The following is a 20,251-nucleotide window of genomic DNA, read 5'->3' as shown; positions in this document are numbered from 1 at the left end:
GTGTGTGTGTGTGTGTCTGCGTGCGTGTCTAGCCTGATTTCCATGAGACAAAATAACGGCAATATCAAACAAAGCACAAAGCTAAAACTCAAGAAAATATCGATAACTAGTTAACTTTCAAATAAAAGGTATATGAATATATTTAATCTCCAAGAATAAAGTATATCTAGGCGAAATACAACTGAGACGTTCTTTTATGTTGTAATTTACAGTCTTATTTGTTTCTGCAATATTCTGCGATGAAAAAGTGATAAGGATGCCGAATAAAATTCCGTCGAACGTTTATAGACGAGATTGGACTGAGCTAGATTGATTTTTTACAATGAAATTGAGGTGTTACACAACGTGGTCATATAAATTGTACCGCTTTGTTAAAAACCTAAAGTTATTGCATAAAGTCTGTAATATTTATTATTGGAATTGACCTGTTACATAACATAGTCGTATATTAACAATATATGAAAGAATATACTGCGTATCCTTACATCATAATATTTCATTATATGAATAGCTATATCATTTGACCTAGTTTTATATTGTACCTTAACTTTTATGTACATACAACAATGCAAGTAACTATAGTTTCCTATAGTTATGTACGAGGTGTTCTGTTATGTTTGATCTGCACTAAGTTGCTCCTTTGGTTGTGAGGTAATAGAATAAATTGATCAAGTTAATAATATTAACTCTCAACAGAAAATCAGATAATTCGTTTATGTGAAACTCGTTCCTCTCCATATAACGTTCTATATGCACATGAACGTTTTGATATACACAAATAAATAACACACATATATATATATGTATCACTCAAGCATACGCATTTTCACACAATCATATGCACATATGTATATGTCTCTCTAGATATCTATCTACCTATTTATGTATCAATCGCTCTATTTCTCTATATCTACCCCTCTCTCTCTCTCTCTCTCTCTCTCTCTCTCGCTCTCTCTCTCTCTCTCTCTTTATATATACATATGTATATAATATATATATGTATATATATATATATATATATATATATATCTATATATATATATATATATATATATATACAAATGGAGTAGCTATATGGTAAGAAGCATACTTCACAACCACATGGTTCCGTGTTCAGTCCCACTACGTTGTACCTTTAGCAAGTATATATATATATATACGTGTGTGTGTGTGTATGTATTTGTATCTGTGTTTGTCCCTCCACCATTGCTTGACAACAGATATAAGTATTAGTCATACAAAGAATAAGTTCTGGGGCCGATTTTTCAACTAAAAGCATTGCACCATCAGGGTTGCAGTTCGCTGACTGAAGCAAGTAAAAGAATAAAAGAATAAAATACATACATATATTATATATGTATATAGATGTATATATATATATATATATATATATATATATATATATATATATATATATATATATATATATATATATATATATGTATGTATGTATGTATGTATGTATGTATGTATGTATATATATATATATATATATATATATATATATATATATATATATATATATATGGCGTGTAGTCGTTAACTACATGATTCGTTGATTGAAAACATATTACATGTAGAACTGGATACGTTCGAATATATAAATAAAATAGATTTGAATCCACGCACGCGCATACATGAATTTATACTTACACACATACATCTCTATGTATGTCAGACAAATTATAGATTATAATCGATGTAATACGAGTTAAGCCGTCACTGCGCTATGTAATAGAATCCATCGTGCAAATGTAAACAATATAGGCGCAGGAGTGAATATGTGGTAAGAAGCTTGCTTCCCAACCACCTGTTTCCGGGTTCAAACACACTGCGTGGCACCTTGGGCAAGTGTCTTCTACTATAACCTCGGGCCGAGCAAAACGTAGTGTGTGTGTGTGTGTGTATATATATATATATGGGGTGGGGTGGGTGCGTGTGTGTGTATGTGTTTTTGTACCCCACCCAGTATCGCTTGACAACTGATGTGTGTACGTCCCCGTAACTTTGCGGTTCGGTTAAAGAGACCGATAGAATAAGTACTATGCTTACAAAGAGTAAGTCTTGCAATAGATATTGCAATCGCATAATACCGCTCTTCGTATAGCCTACTTACATTTATGAAGAGTTATCTCAATCCTTTTGATAATAATAAACAATCATAATAATAATAATAACAACAATAATAATAATAGTAATAATAATAATAATAATAATAATTATTATTATTATTATTATTATCATCATCATTATTATTATTATTATTATTATTTATTTATTATAATTATTACTATTATTATTATTATTATTATTATTATTATTATTATTATTATTATTATTATATTATTTACATATTTATCACAGATTTGTAAAACATATTCAGGAGATAAAATTGATGTGTTTTCATTGAACTTAATGAGCCTAATTAAATATAGAAATTCACAATTATTCAATAATTGCATTAATTTGTTTCATCTTGCATTGATCTGTTTAATACCTTTCAGGGTTTCCAAATTAGAAGGCTTTATCACACCATTTTCTTCTTTTCATCTACCGATTATTATGAAAAGTTACGTTGGGTCTAAGTGACAACGTATTGTGGTGCAGTGGTAGAAATACAAGAGGGAAAGGAATGCTGTATTGATAAATCGATTTGTATGTTCTAAGTTCAAATCGTATTTCCTGTCACCTAAAACGGTGAGACTTCTCTCAGAATTTGACAGTCTGATTAAAATTACGAATACGCCGAGACTTAATACGCAGGAAGCTTATTAGTAACTTTTTTTAAAGTATTGCTGTGCAGATCCCACATATGAAGCGATAACCAGGATAAATAGAAAACTCGTTCATTTTGGGTTTCACAATATGAACATTTCCTAAGATGCTCTTGGAAAACGTTCCACATATTTGTGCATATGTATAGTTTTCAACAAGCGCATATTTTCAACAAGCGCATAAGAAAACAAAACGATGCCAGTGGTCCACCAAACCGACTTAAAGTACCAGAAATCTGTATATTTTGCACCTATAATTGTCCCTTTCATTAAGACCACCCATTTATCTTTTACCCTTATCATTCTCGTTTTCATTAAGGCCACCCATATGTAATGATGAGATACATCCTACTGAATAGTCTAGCGGTATACAAATGGCGCCTACCTCTAGGTATTAAATCCAACGACATGCCCATCATTAATGAAACAATGTCTGTATTCTAATCACTGTCTCAATTTCTTGTGAACCAAAGATTACCTTGGAGGGGAAGGGAAGAAACTATTTCACTAAAATAGTCTTCGAACTGAAATAATTATGATGTACGGTAGACGAAAAGATTTTATATAGCTATAGATATTAGTATGATAAAGAAAGTTTTATCGAAGAACTAACATGCCGGTGTTTACAACAATATAATGCTTTAGTATATAGCCCTGATACATACGATCCCCATCCTACGCAAACTACATTCAATTTAATAGAACAGTTCAAGGAGTGCACACTCTGAACACATCACATATTTTTTGCCATAGCCACCCAATAAAATATCATGATTGACAAAAGATACATCTCACATAATCAGAACCATACAATATGACACAACACACACTATAAAACCATCATCCAATAATGCTTCAATGTACAACAAATTTAGACAACATACTCTTTTATAGTCAATACACGATACTACAACCACTAGCAACTGGCACTTCTTCCATTCTTACTGACTCATAACTTTCACCTTGCTGCATAAGCTATGCAGCATATATTCTGAACAAGGGACAACCGATAACAATTATACAGTGATGTACACAACATAAAGTACACCCAATAAAATAATACAGCGAAATTTGCATTCACGATAGACAATACACTAAATATTTACCAGAAACACCAACAGAAATATTACTATAAAAGAAAAATTGATATTGTATAAAAATATTAGACATTAGTAAGCACTAATGCTTCACACATTAGAAGATCATGGTTGTACAATAGTTGGTGCAAATGTAACTCAGAAAAAACTGTATATGTATGTATGTGTATATATGTATATATACATACACACACACACGCATATATATATATATACACACACACACACACACACACACACACACACACACACACATATATATATATATATATATAATATATATATATATATATATATATATATATACAAAGAGAGAAACTCAAATAGATATATACTAAACACAAATCCAATAAGAATAACCCACCCACGCACGAGTGAGAAATATACCGGACTTCGGTGGTGGTATTTAACAAGTGAGAAATTATATCTAACAATGTTTGTAAATTGTCTTCTCTCTAAAAGATTTTGTTGTATATAACATGTAGCGGAATTCTCTCAATGCTCTGCAATTCCTAGTTACACAGTACCTGTTTCTCCTGTTGTCTGCATTGTGTATGCCAACTGAAGCATGTCTGTTCTTTCAATGAAGTCCTGAACGTGCTTTATATATAGATAAGAGCTAGTAGTATAATCATCTCATATATCGGTTTGTGATACCTTGCTCTCTGTTATGTATACGTACATAAATATATCTATATATATTATATATACACACATATACACATATTTGTATATATAAATACATATGCATATATATATATGTATATATATATATATATATATATATATATATACACATATATATGTATATATAAATACATATGCATATATACATACATAACACACACACACACACACACACAACACATATATATATATATATATATATATATATATATATATATATATATATCACACGAGTGCTGTTCTATCATGCTGCCAATAGTATAATAAAAATGGACACCACAATGTTGATGTTGCCAACAAAAGATGACTACAAAAGCAATACAGAGCATATACTCGTCAATTATGTGTTTCAACATATATTTATATAAAACTATATTTGAAACACATGTTGATATGGATCGATAATTTTATTAGCAAAATCAGCGAAGCATGTTGATAGGACATTGAGTGTTCACATTATGTCTATCTCTCTTCCGATTTTATCAATAGAGCTATGGTAATTACAGTTGCTTTAAATATGATATTAGCTTATTGCATAAAGTTTGTACATATTAAAAGAACAAGTGTATTTGTACATACATCGTAAACTTTTAACGCACAAGATGTTTAACTACTAGAAATCTTTTGTATAATATAACACCACAAATCTTTGTTTTAACTCTGAATGCAAACAGTATATTTAGTGACATAGGATTTTGTTGTCTCAAGGTATATTTTTGCAATCGGTTAAGGCTGGTGTTATTCTTTTAATGATACCTTTATCAATTTTCACCATCCATTTGGATTGAGATTACTTCCCTTACAAAGTTAATTAATCTTAACAAATCACATTAACAATTTCCTCTCCTTGCCCTATGAGCCCTTCAAGCCTAGTTAGCGAAAATAATTTCAATCGCAAATAAAATATACAACCATATCGGAAAGGAAAGAGGGAGGTGTATTTCAATTAGAATACCTACGTCCTTAAACTACTATAAATGTCAATAACATTTCTACTGTATTAAATAATAGACTCGTGAAAAATTATTTTGCCGTCCGTGGCCGGGATATTTTCATTACAGGTTATCTCAAGCAGAACCAACGCATGTACAAATGAGAATACTAGCAACTACAAAATAAGTTGCATGTAGATCCATAATGCATGGTCGGTAAAGCGGGAAAAATTACTCAAATGATAGACATCAAATTTGGCAGTCCTGAGTCCAAAATTGGTTTCCTGCCAAACGGCAACATCTCGTGGGAGAATATTTTATTATGAGTTATCGTAAGAACTCGCGTTTTTCTTCCGGATTGAAATATGCAGTTACACACACACACATACACACACACACACATATGTCTACATAGACAATACTGAAGTTCTGATATATGCAATGATATTAGCCATTGTCAATCTGTGTAGCCATATATTTCGTACGTAAAACAATATAATAACTGCAATTATTAAGATGAATGCAGAACACGTTCGGCGGATTCTAAGACTGCAGTTTAGCAAATATGTAATGTTTACAATATTGATTAATTTCACATGTTCGTGCAATTGATAAACACGCGCTCGCTCGTATGTGCGCATACACACAGCGAGAAAGAGATAGGGGACGAAGACTTGAAAAGTATATAAGCATGTAAGCATGCATATACACATGCACACACACACATATGTGTGTGTGCATGTATTATGGATCTACATGCAACATACGTGTGTGTGAGGTTATCTATGTGTTTGTGCATCTGTTTATCTGGGGGTATGCTTCGAGCTCTCTAATTGGTTTAATACAGTTTTCATTCATTATTGCTTATAATTTAGCCTTATTAGTTCATTAGTTTTCCTATTCTAATGATAATGTAATCTAAATATATTGTATCTGACAAATCAATTAGTTGTTCCTTTCTGCCACTACCACTCGTCTCCCTCCTAACATTAACAATATTGTGTTAAACATTACCCCATTTTTCACACTAATATATTGCCTCAACGCTTCACATATGTACGTCGCACATCTGGAATTATTCTCATGCTCGAATTGTACCTATATTATCACTGTCAACATACACTAATTCCAGAGAATAATTAACCACTACCATTTGAAATATTCCGGAACGATTATCAACGGCTTCTTAAAATAAAAGGTTTCTTGAAATTTCATTTTGAACCGATACTAATCAGTAAGTTTCACTGATGGTTACCCAACATAATTTCGTAATCCCGTTATTTATTTCATTTTAATAATATTTCCCATAGGCCGTTAACATGGTCTGCATGAACGCTATTTAGCGCGTGCGTATATAGCGTATATATATATATATATATATATATATATATATATATATATGAAAAATGTATGATAAATAATCAAACGAAATATAACGTATACTGAATGTAAAAACGAATGGGAGACAAACAGAAGGTCCGTAATTCTTCATCAGTTATAGACCGATTGGTAATATTCAGTTTCGCACTTTTTACAGTAACACTGAGCGCTCCTCAATTAGCGGTGCTCGTAAAAATTTTCTACTTTTCTCTGACGCTCTCTCTTGCTGTCCTTCTCCTCTGCCTGCTTCTGTCATGTGGCATGCGGCTAGTTCTCCTCTTCCTTCCTTTCTTACTCTGGGCTCGTAGCTGACCAGTCACAAATACTCTGTCTCTCTGTTGTGCATCCTTCAAGACATTTTCTAAGCGTTAACCACTGTTCTCGTCTCCTTGGCCCCAAGGCCGTATTTTGTTCGACTATTCGTCCTAAATCATACTCTGTATCGTTTTGTATTTGTTTTCTTTTGTTACCCACTATTCTCGTTTCCTTGCCCCCAAGGCCGTATTTCGTTCGATTGTTCGTCCTTGTCCACCGTCCTAACTCTAAAATGAGCTACTAATAGTTTTCGATTCCATAATTTGGCATATCATGTCATCTGTCTCCGATCACTTTCCGTCTCAGTGCATGCCGTTAGACCTTGCGAGTGATAATTGGGGCAGCAATATGAAAGAAGTCACACCAGGAGCACATTCCCAATTGTAACTCTCGAGACCCTGCAGCCTGTCCGGTGATCAGGCATGTTTGATGAACTCACTTGTTTATGAACCCAAGGTTACAGCAGTGCACCATGTAAACGTAATCGTGATGAAAAATTACGGCGTTATACAAACAACCAATCTTATTTCTGATACATTGATAAAAATAAAGCCACTAAGTTGAGTGGCTGTGTATAGGGTCTGAAGACTGACTCCACACCATATGCAATGCTATCAAGTTGAGAATCGTGAAGAAATCTACGCCATTTATAGTTATGCGTAGCTGAAATGTCACACATACATTGTAGATTCAAGAATTCCACAGCACTACATAATTCCAGATCTGAAATTTCTAGAAAATGCAAGCACTTAAACAAATTGCTTTTCTCAGCCTGGGAGACACTCTCTGCTCGGGATTCAGGAGATGTCTGAAAGACGTTAGCCTGCTGTCCGTAAATACTAGTCTACACAAACTAGATTCATTATGATCTGTACAAATAAAGGAGGCGGAGATCTTTGTTTTCTTACTTTTCTTACTTTGCTTTTTACATCAAACTTCTACGCGTTTATCTTCTTGTTTTTACTCATACATTATCATAGACCAGCGTACTGGTTTTTCAAATAGATCTAACAGTATTCAAAGTTTACTTGATGCTCATAACTTTTGTGGCTCTCAGCATGAAAACATTAGTAGGTCTGTTTTAAAATTTGTGTATATTAAATGCTGTTTATCTTTCACTGGATGGAGTTTATTTTTGTTGATCATAATTATAACGGAACACTATATATATATATATACACAGAGAGAGAGAGAGAGAGAGAGAGAGAGAGAGATGTATGTATGTGTGTATGTTTATATGCATGTATGTATGTATGTATGTATGTATGTATGTATGTAGTGTAGACTGCTATCTTAGGCTAATGCCTTCAAGGTTACTGTCAAACTACTTCTACAGAATCGGAAGTCAATGGACGTAATAACAAATCGAATAAAACTCGGAGGAGATTAAACAGGTAAAAGTGAAACAATAAAATTTAAAAGATTCAAAAGAACCGCTATCCGAAACAATTGCTACTAACGGATAAGCATAATGCACATAATTCAATTGAAAGTAGCATAAAAAGAGGAGCAAATAAAAATGTGATGGTAAACACTGGATTTATAGACGTGCAATTTAGACTTTTAACATCTCCCTTAAATTCGTTAAATGGTGATGTGCAGTCTACGATAGTTATTCAATGCGTGTGTTGACCAAATAATAAATGAAAGTAGTTTTTTTTTTAAGTTTATAATTTTTCTGTCCCTACTATCAATTTTTGCTAGAGCTTTCCCAAATTCCCATCCTAACATTGAGGTTTCTGGATGTTTTATTCCATTATCTCTCCGTTTTTTTTAATATACTCTTCGCTCCCAATCTAGTAGAAAGCAATCCAATATTAAAGATTTAAGTTGAACATGGGAGTAAGTAGCCGATATCAAATTTCAATGCCCTATCAGTATAGTATCTGGCCAAGAAGACAATATAAATGTTTTTGAGAGTGATGACCCAATTGCACACACACTAAGCCCATTCATGTTTTTTAATACTATTCCCCTCTATGATTCCTTACTATCGCATGCCCCTCCCTATCTTCATTCTTTTATCCCATGCCCCCCCTTCTCTTATTCATATCTCCCTTTCAGTCTTCCTTTTCTTTCTTTCCCTTTTTGTTCTTTTCCAGCTAACCACTTCTTTTTCCCTTATCCTCTTTATCTCGCTTCCACTCGCCTTGTACTTATTGGTTATTTTCGGTCCGTTTCCCATGTTTGTATACTTGATTTATCGATGTTCTGCATTGTTTTCATCATAATACTCCGATTCTCATAAGGATAGCATTAGTTCTTTAAGATCGTTCAATTTTTAAAGAATCGATCAACCGATCGATTGAGTAAATCGATCATTGAACGAACCTATAACGATTATCGGAAACAGCTGTAAGTCGAATTTACTACAATAAAAGGATATGTAATGAGCATTATTTATACCTTATTTGTATACCACTGTGCGAAAAATACCAGTCTAACTGGGAATACAGCCGTGGATGTACAATATGGAACCGTGATGAACTATAATTTCGCACTCTGCCATAATCATACATGCAGTTCTTTACTAATCTACAAAATTCCCTTAGCCTGGTGTTTTGAGAGTTTATAAAGTATTTTGCCCGTATTAATAACTCATCAACAACTCTTTATATAGTTACATACGCAAACAAATAGATATATAAATAGATAGATAGATGAGTAGCTAGCTAGCTAGCTAGCAAGGTAGATAGATAGATAGATAGATAGATAGATAGATAGATAGATAGATAGATAGATAGATAGATAGATAGATAGATAGATAGATAGATAGATAGATAGATAGATAGATAGATAGATAGATAGATAGATAGATGTAAATAGTGTGTTTCATCAAACAAGGTAGATAAAAATATCTACTATTAAATTACTCGGTCTTTGTACTTAGCTAACCAGTTTTCTCAAATGTCAGACCTTGTGCCTATAATATAATCACTTTTTTTTTCACTGCAGATGCCTCTTCACGGGTCTTTATGCACTTGTAATTTTGTTTAAAACGAAAGCGTTAAAATTCCTTATCGAGACGAAACGCATTTTCCTATAGTTTACAGGATCTCAAGCAGGTGAGAGAGAAATCTCGAACTCTTTCTTTGGACAGACCAAAGCAAATTGCTCGTAATTGCTGCTGGGAATGAAACTGAACTCAGAACAGAATAATCAGAAGAAATAATAATTACTAAAAAAATGTTAATGATGTCTCTGTTTAAGGATTCATCTATATATCTACCCATTCCCTAGCAGCTGCAGTGACCGAACTCAGCCATTAATTGGTATTAGTCCGTATGTACACAACAATACAACACGAGAATTAGATATGCCTTAGAAAGTCGATAGAATACCACCTGCTAAAGTTATATATATATATATATATATATATATATCCGGTTTTTCTGTATCCTTTTGAAAAGATCATATATTCAGGCTTTTCTGTAAGGGCAGGGTACATGTTTGCCCTTATAGAAAAACGTGAGTAAATTTTATGGATATAGTCGTTTAAAATCATAGCATGAACGATTTTAATATAATTTTGTTTAGTACTCGGCTTAGTTGCTGTAGTAACTCTGCTTACCTGTTTGCTAGGTAAGACATTATTAGTTATTGGTGAATAATAAAAATGTTTAAGTTTGAGATCGGAATGAAAAATTAAGGAAAATGAAGAGAAACCTACAGCAACCACAACTACATCAGCAGCCGCAACAGCAACAACAACAGCAGCAGACTCGCAGCAACAGCAGCAGCGTACCTCGCAATAATGAAAACTGTTTCCTGGGTAAATAATTAAGCAATTGGTTAAAGCAAACCCATTAATATTTTGGCAAATATTTGATTTCGGAATTATAAATTAGCCAGAACAGGTTTAACAGTGAAGAGAAACTGCAATTTATGAAAAGTATAGTTAGTGGAGAAAAAACCACGAGAAATCTAAATCTAAATATATAGACGGTTTAATTATTCACCATTCAACTGGTTTAGGAATAAATGTAACGCTTTCGTTGATTAGCACTTAAGTACGTTGCAATGTGTAAAAAATTAATGTCTGTTTAGAAACTAAAATCAACAATGTATGTGGAGGTATTGTGCATAATATACTGTCTTTTGTGTACTCCAAAATAGCAGTTAGAGTAATTGTGAATATATTTGAGATAACACTCGTGCATACACATACGGAAATACACACACACACATATATATATATATGCATGTGTCATTCTACCTACCTCTCTCTCTTTCTACTTCTCTCTCACTATTTCTCTCTCTTTCTATCTGTCTATTTGTCTACCTCTCTTCTCTCTCTCTGTCTCTCTCTGTCTCTCTGTCTCTCTGTCTCTCTCTCTCTGTCTGTCTCTCTCTCTCTCTCTCTGTATGTATATGTTTGTGTGTGTGTTGTGTGTGTGAGTTAGAGGTCGGGAAACCAACCAACTAAGGGATGGTACCCATCCAATATGCTACTGGTAGTGTACCCAATTATTCATACCCAAGTACTTGTTATTGCGTGGCAATTTCGCCATTGAGTGTTATATTTGTCCCCAGTGGTATATTATCTCATACTCCTATTAGGAATACTCTACATAAACCTAGTTTATACACTGGGGCTAAGAATCCCTCCCTTATGAACCTTTAGAAAATACACGCGAGACTTTACCATACATACTAGCACTTAGTAATTGAAATGCACCTTATAAATGAGCAGAGTAATAATAATATAGCACACCATCCACTAGGTTAAATTATAAATATAAACCGTTATGTACACTCGGATAATTGAGTATAATATAATGTAATTTACTATAGCTAAACTACCTAATATATCGTAACCCAAAGATGTCTACACACCATAGTTGACACCCTTATCCGAACACAAATACCTCCAATTTGCATCTGTAACTGATATTACCTCTTCCCTTAGACCCAAGTTGAGTACTATTCAAATAATACGGAATTAATAAATTAATTAGCTAGAAATACACGGGTTAACCCCCTTTAGCTATACACAGAATTCCCGATAGCGGTATATATATATATATATTTGTAAACATTTTTTTTCAAACTACCCCTTCTTAATAAAAACACAGAATTTAATAAATTAATATTATAAAACAATGCCACTCCTTCAATACTTAATATCTAACATTCTATATTTTACTAGTATAAGTTTTAGCACTGAATAACTATAAGTTAGCAAAACAACCACCATTCGTCCGGTCCATCCATTTTTGTCCTTATTCACGCAATCCTCCTTCTTCTGCCTTCCGACAACAATGCATCCCCTATCCAGCTCCTATATTACGTTGAACCATATACAGTAGATTCCCCCGATAGTTAGATATATGTTTTATATTTTTATATTTATATACGTTTAGACTCTTTTATTTTTCTTATGCCGTCCTTTAGGATCGTCTTCCCTTAAACCTATTGTTTTATCCATCGCACATACTCATTTACTTGTTTTTAATTTTATTTTGCTCTCTTTCTGGCCCATACTTGCCATGCCTCATTATTTATTTGATTTGTTTTTGTTTTATTTGCTAACCATCAACGAATCGGAACCATGTCATGGTTTTCAAAAAAATAGCTGACCAATTAGGTTGTAGGACTGATCATGACCCCCATCCCACTACAAACAGGGATTCCGAGACTTGTTGATCGGCAAAATTCCAATTCAAACAAAGGGAAGTGTTCACAATTAAGACCAACTTCACTTGTACATCCGAGAATTTAATTTGTTATAGCTTGTTGAGGTTGTAGACATAACTATAAAAGACAGACAAGTATGGTACTTAGACGGAGAACCACACTACATAGGGAAGAGATCCGTTTCCCAAATTATAAACAGATGCCTTTGAGTGAACACATAGAGGGATGTGCAGGGGCTCTCCTACCAAATTTCAAAGTTTCCTCCATCTACTAGTGCAAAGAAACAATTTCTATACAAAAGCGTTTAAATAAAGAAAATTTATTTATCTAAAAGTAAAGTACATGTCAAAATATGTACGCATAACCAGCTTTGGTCTCAATAGATATTTTAATTCATGATCACATACCCATCATTGTTTATATTTCATGTCACTACTTTAGCTCATGAGTTTTTGTGTGTTTATTTATCCTAACCCCAAAATGAGCAATTACCTCCCGTGTCTCTAGTAACTATCACCAATTACCTCCCCTTAGATATTGCTACTTGTTGATTCATTCACAAACTTTCATACAACTAAAATCTTCTCAAGGAAATACGAAATTACTATAATGACAATGTCATGATAGGCGAAAGCAATACCGGTGGACAAACACAATGCTCTTTCGTTTAAAATATCTTAAAACTATTTAAACAGTGCATTTCCCTTCTTTCATGATATATATATATATATATATATATATATATTTGCATTACAACTCACCACTTTCATCTCTTTTCTTACTGTATATATATATATATATATATATATATATATATATATATATATATATATGTGTGTGTGTGTGGTGTGTGTGTGTGTGAGTGTGTCCCCGATGTTTGTGTATTTACGTCCTCGTATACTTAGCCATTCGACCAATGGCACTTTTTGTGCAATAATAGGAATGTAAGGTAATATTCGCAATATGCCCAGGAGAATAGTATACGTCTTTAATTAAAAAATACCATTAATAAAGGGAACTATTTTTCTTCAGCAACAAGCTTAATGGTTTGTAGTGATCATAGTCACAGAAAAAATCAAAATATATATGCACTCACACAGACACATACATAGACACACACACACACACACACATACATACACATATATATATATAACAAAGTGAAAGGAGAGAAGAAATATTTATTCCATGTGTAGACAGCTGATTCGTGATCTGTATACTCTCCCCCATCGTGCTTCCTGGATTCTCAGGCTTACTTGGAACTGTAGCATTAAACCCTGGGTCTCAACCTTTGATCTTCGTCATAGCCGTACAAATGTGAAGGGTTTTTCTGTTAAGTCTTTGTTTTTTAAATCCCGATTCTTGCTCCGTATGTGTGTGTGTGTATGTGCGTGCGTGCATGTGTGTGTGTGTATGTGCGTGTGTGTGTGTGTGTGTGCGCGTGGTGCGTGCGTGTGTGTGTGTGTGTGCGTGTGGGTACAATTTGCCGCGTCGTACTCTAGATATTCTGGGGGCGGGCTTATTCCCTCGTTTTCAGTGGTTGATATTACTTTGTTTTAGAAAACGCGTTGGCGTGACTTTTTAGTTCATTCTTTCTTTCCTGTTTTCTTTTTTTACATCAGTTCAGTTACATGAGTATTTTAAAGCTTTTATCACTGTTTGAGTAGTAAATACATTTGCTGTTTCTGCATTTGTAAAGTGATTTGTCAAAAATTATTATTTGTAGTTATGGAATGAAAATGCGTTTTGTTTTACAACGGTTCGTTGGATCTATTTACAGTCGTTCAAATACACCGTTTTTCTATTAATATAAAATGTATATATATTTTGCTTTTGTATCAATATCTTGTTTTATTTCGTTCTTTATAGTTTGAGGATTTTATTTTGAAAATTCGCTAAGTTCTAGTTGCTGGGCAGCTTTGAACATGTTTTTTCAAAGTTTATTGAAAAGCATTCACTTCGGTTTGTTGGTTACGCGTATAATTTTTTCACTTGAGGTTATATGATTCTTTACGGTCTAATATCGATTTGGTTCGATGACTCTGGAATGTAAATTTCAATGTGCGTATATACATGTAAATGCATGTTTGCATGTATGTAATGTTTGTGCACATTTCTTGAATTAGTCTATTGGCGTATTTCTATATGCCTGTTTGTTGTTTACATGTTTAATAGCATGTAGCGAGATGTGGCTGGCGTTTATTGTTTATGCTTAATTTTGTGGGGGGCATATTGATGGTCCTCCTATGCTTTTACTTCGACATACGTGTATTTAACAACAAATAATGTGGCATAGTTTTAGTTGGCCACTCCTGTGAATCGAGCGAGAAAAATCTAATATTTCCTTCGGATAGAACCCTATGTAGGTTGGTGCCTGAGAAATATACCCCTACGAGCCTCCCGGGACTACTGGGCGGAGACGGGGATGGGGACATCTTTACCACTGCTATTACGTTATTTGTTTTCTACCCCAGCAATTTTCAGTTTGGGATGGTTTCTGTTAACAAACATTTGAGATTCTTCACACAATATTAACTATAAACAAACGATTAAGATTCTTCCCTCCATATTTATATGAGCAAATTTTCTTAGCTGTAGAAACACATTATATGAGAAATTTGATCTACACTTAAAAGTCTTTGCCATAGAACCTGAAATTCAAAACATAGTGTCTGCTATGCAACAGAACCCATCTCATTAAAAATAAGGATATTTTAACGCTGCAAGTTATGCAAATTCCCATGCCATGCCGTTAGGAGGAGACATACTAATTAGTTTGCCAACCGTTCATTCATCGGGATATTCTAATGGAAAATGTTAGCGGCACCAGCATTCTGTTAGCTTTCACTTTCATACGAGTACACAGAAGCAGCGTAAAACGAAGTGCTTTGCTGCAAGATATCTTGACGTCCAGTTCAGGAACAAAATAAACAACTGTAAGGGCGTGCGTCCAATACTCTTCTGCACGTTTTCGCACACTTGATTAAAAAAAGAGTACACGAAGTATAGAGACCACTTTTATCGACTAACATCTAAACTCCATTCACAAACTTCTTGCCTTTTGCTTATGTTAATCCCAACCACCTTCTCTCTCTCACTATATATATATATATATATATTATATATATATATATATATATATATATAGATACATAAATATATAGATAGATAGAGAGAGAGAGAGACAGACAGACGAGTAGGTAGATAGATACATACATACATATACATACATGTAAACATATGTATACACTCATTTACTTACATATACCTTTGTGCATGCATATATGTATTCATATATTTTATTTAATTTCTGTAATTAACTATATAATTTCCATTCTTTCAGACCCCAATACATCAGATGCTTCAGATGGTCTATGACTGAAGAAGAATAACAAATGGAGAAAGAAATGCCAGTGTTATATAATACGAACGAATTGATGATATCACGAATGGACAAAATTCCCGATATACCAATTTTAGAGATGGATATTATGAAGTAAATTTAACAGGAGATTAGAATAAATAAAATTTATGCAATCAATAGATACCACAAAGAACGATTTATTGAGCTGTATTAAAAATATTAATGTATTGAAACTGTGGTAATGTAATATTAGGGCAGTCTTCCAGTGAGACTACTGAATACCTCAGAAACATATTCTACGAAGAGGATGCTTATAATTATATAACATTGAATATTTTAGTGAAATATTATCAAGAAACTTTTGAAAGAAAAATTGCTTGTTCTTTGAAGAAATTTTCAAAATAGAACCGTTAATACATTAATAGAAATATCAAAGATCAATAATACTATTAAACAGATGTGCGTTGATACAGTATGTCAATCCCACTTGAAATTGGAGTAGTTAATAGCCAGGCATCGAAAGTAATTCACGAGCAATTATGCCGTTTACTTTCACTAATATATATTTTGAAGAAATCACAAAATAGTGTAAGAATTACACGAATAGAATCACAATAATTTTGGCTTATACCATAATTTCACATGAATTTAAGAAGATATACTTTCGAACTGTAAAGTAATTAGGAAGTTAGTTATTATATGTGCAGTTAATGTATATTGCATACAATAAGAACATTTCTGCATTGTCTGTCCATCGTGTGAATAGTTCTTCCTTGCCGTATACATTATTTCTTCATAATTTCAGCACACATAGGTTCCACTAGTACCATACGGCAATCCTGTAACTTCGTTTGACATGACTGTAGTGATCACCAGTGATTCCAGATTCACAACCAACAGAAATACTTGGAGACCCCCGGCTAAGTAGAACCTCCATTTATGTGGAAAATCTTTAGAAAGGATTCTTTAGAAAATGTATTCTGTTTGGACCACCACAGAAATGTAAAACATATAACCAGCGATGCACCAAATTATAACTAATAGATCAATCAAAATTTAAGATTATGTATAACACGATGAGTTGACACAAAATTCATATGCTATAACAAACAAATAAACGCCTTACGAATAGCAGTAATGAGAAGTCATCTACACCACATTTGGATTGGGTATAGGCGTCCCATTGTGTAAACATATCCACACTACGGCGATTTCGTTACAGGAGTTTCTAGGACCTATGTTTCCTCGGGGTCCAAAACTGCTAGGATAGATAAATGGATATGTATGTAAGTATATATGCATGTTTGTGAATGTATGTATGTATTTATGTGTGTATGTCCACCTGTAAATTAGTGATTAGTAAAACATATATATTTGATGCCATCAACTAGTATCTTCTTACATTAAAAAATTCAATCAATCTTGAGTAGAATTATGATGTAACCGATCGTGGAATTATTGGTACCAGTTACATTCGATGTAACCTGCTCAAAGCTGCATAGAACCTATTCTTCCCTGGCGTTCCTGTGTGAGTTATGAGAAATGGATATTTTATAAACACCACAACTACGGTCATTGATTTCACCGGTATATATTATCAAATTCTTTTATAAAGTAAATAGATTTTAATGATCTCACGGTATATGACTTTAAATTTATTACTATGAAAAGTACCATGCCTGGTATTTCTGTGAATAATAACAAGAGGAGCGTGTTGTATACCACCTGCAAAAAAAGAAAAAAAAAATTTCTGGATATAATTCAACGGTTTCTTTTATTATCTGATATAGAAAAGTACTTATCCATCAGATATTTGATTCGTGTTTTCACCTGCTCCGATTTGTTAATATGAAATGTGTCAATTATGGATCATTAGATGAATACTTCTGGGCTGATAAGAGATTAATCTCTGCCCTTACTTTTCTGTAGCCACAGTAGTCTCTTACATATCTCAAAATTATTTCCTGAAACGTCTCGCACCATCTCTTCTGCAGGAGTTAAGCGCCTTTAACCCACCAAGAAAACGCGAAACATAATTTGTGATTTGAACGAAAATGTACTAAGTTAGAAGTCCTCTATATTTTTAATAAACGCCGCCAAGTGAGTCATCATTGAGAAAGAAATTATTGATGTAATTTATCTGAAGTCTTAAAACATTGCTGTCTGTCATAATATTTGTTAACGCATTGGTTATCACATTGGCGTTTATTAACGCATTCATATATATAAATTATTCTGGATACCATCATTTTATAGAATTGAAACGTTTAGTATTTATCTTTCTGAACACCGACTGCATTACTGTCTGATTCTCTATGCTTTCTAGATTTCAATGTTTCCATGATTCTCGATATTAAGAAAATAAATATTTCAATGTCTGATATGTGACATGCGAAACAAAACACACATATGTATATAATATGATATGTATATAATTTTTGACTACATAATACGTTTAGGGCTTTGATTTTGTTATAGCGGACAACTTTCATATTATTGTCTTCAACCGAGTTTCATCAAATCAGAAAACAAAACAAAAAATGTAATAATACACATTTAGAAATATTTAGTATATTATACATTCATACATTTGTATATGATTATGTTTTAGAGTTTATTAGAGCAGGAAACCACTTCTGTAGAATGTGCCATTGTATTGTCTAATAGTATGGGAAACAATGCAAACTAAATTTCAAAAGAGGCTGTAGATTAACTTGTGAACTTGTAAACTCACATTTTATATTGATATACGCTCAAAAGAATGAGTATATTAACAGTATGTTGTTTTCTTGTTTTCTTTTTCCAATTCGTAGATACTAAATATTATTTTTTTTAATATTTTAAAGTATGGATGGGTGCTGTGTAGGAATTTTGCTTATAGTTATTGGTTTAGTTTCAAAACGGAATTTGGATGCTCTGGCAACAAAAGAGAATGATGTATCTTTTATGTTATATATTGCCTAATTTGTATATTACATAGCAGCTGATTAACGAAGATGTGGTTTCTCACAACATTGGTCTCTTTTATTAACTTCCTAGATGAAAATGTATATTTTGACAGTATAAGAAGCAAAATAGTTATTTCTTCTTTTGACTCAAAGTTGTTAACGTTTCAGACATTAACAGGCGGGTGATTAAATTTCTACTAAATCTGTAAAATGTTCTCTAGCAAAAGAGCAAAAACGCATACATTAAAAATATTGAAAATTTTATTCGTTCCCATAGAGAATCACCGATTTAGATTGAATCTATTTATTATGAACTGCAGAAGAAAGCCAAAAGAGAAAATGCTGCATGAACACAATATATGATAATGAGAATAAAATTATAGGTTATCTTCATTTTATCTTCAAGCATTATTAGCGAATGTCATAAAGTGTTTGAATGTTCATAACTGTTGAAAGATATCCACACGATTGTATGTATGTATATATATATATATTCATAGGTTTTAAAGTGGATTGTCACAAGATGAGGCAATAATTCAGGACTTTTGGAAAGCAAAAGTGAAACGAACGAATTTGAAGATGATTAGATTTTTAAGAAGTATTCAAATAGTCATCCACAACTTCAGAAGTACATCGAGAGAATAGGTAAATATAATTATTTTAGGCGTAATTAAGGAAGTTGACGATAAGATAGATACCGGAAAGCGAAGTTCATGTAGTAAACCAAGCTTAACTCTTTGTTAATGTACTTTTTACTCTATTCACTTGCTGTTCAATAGTAACTATTTTCTTCATCTCATTTAACATTAAAAACTTTCAAATTTCCTGAAAGCTCTTTTCTTAACTGTTCATCGACAAATATGTATATTTTTATTCAATGCATTGGGAATGTATTCAAATATTTTATTGTCCAACCCAAAATGACACCAACGCATACATGATTTTATCGTAAGTCAATGGAATTACCTAACTCTCACAGCAATCGCTCTATTTCCATCATAATATATTTAAAGAGTTTTCCATCTCTTGTTGCATAAGGTTTACTATTCATTATTGTGAAAACACAGGACCAAGAAGCTAACTGTCAACCTAAAATTTTCGTTCAATATTCTATATT

The 20,251-nt window shown here is 32.9% G+C and overlaps 1 protein-coding gene across 2 annotated transcripts in view; it reads left to right on the top strand.

Moving 5' to 3' along the window:
- The window catches only part of LOC115213913 (BTB/POZ domain-containing protein KCTD16), a 100,261-nt gene extending 82,339 nt beyond the window's left edge, over nucleotides 1–17,922 (top strand). For both annotated transcript variants that reach the window (XM_036504694.1, XM_036504695.1), the window contains one exon: nucleotides 16,166–17,922. The gene's annotated coding sequence lies outside the window, so the exon portion shown is untranslated. The remainder of the gene's footprint in view (nucleotides 1–16,165) is intronic.
- The last annotated feature ends 2,329 nt before the right edge of the window (nucleotides 17,923–20,251 follow it).

This window comes from Octopus sinensis, linkage group LG7, assembly GCF_006345805.1.
Source record: "Octopus sinensis linkage group LG7, ASM634580v1, whole genome shotgun sequence".
Classification (NCBI taxonomy): domain Eukaryota; kingdom Metazoa; phylum Mollusca; class Cephalopoda; order Octopoda; family Octopodidae; genus Octopus; species Octopus sinensis.
Note: the sequence above shows the minus strand (reverse complement) of the source record. Positions and strands in the feature narration are given on the sequence as shown.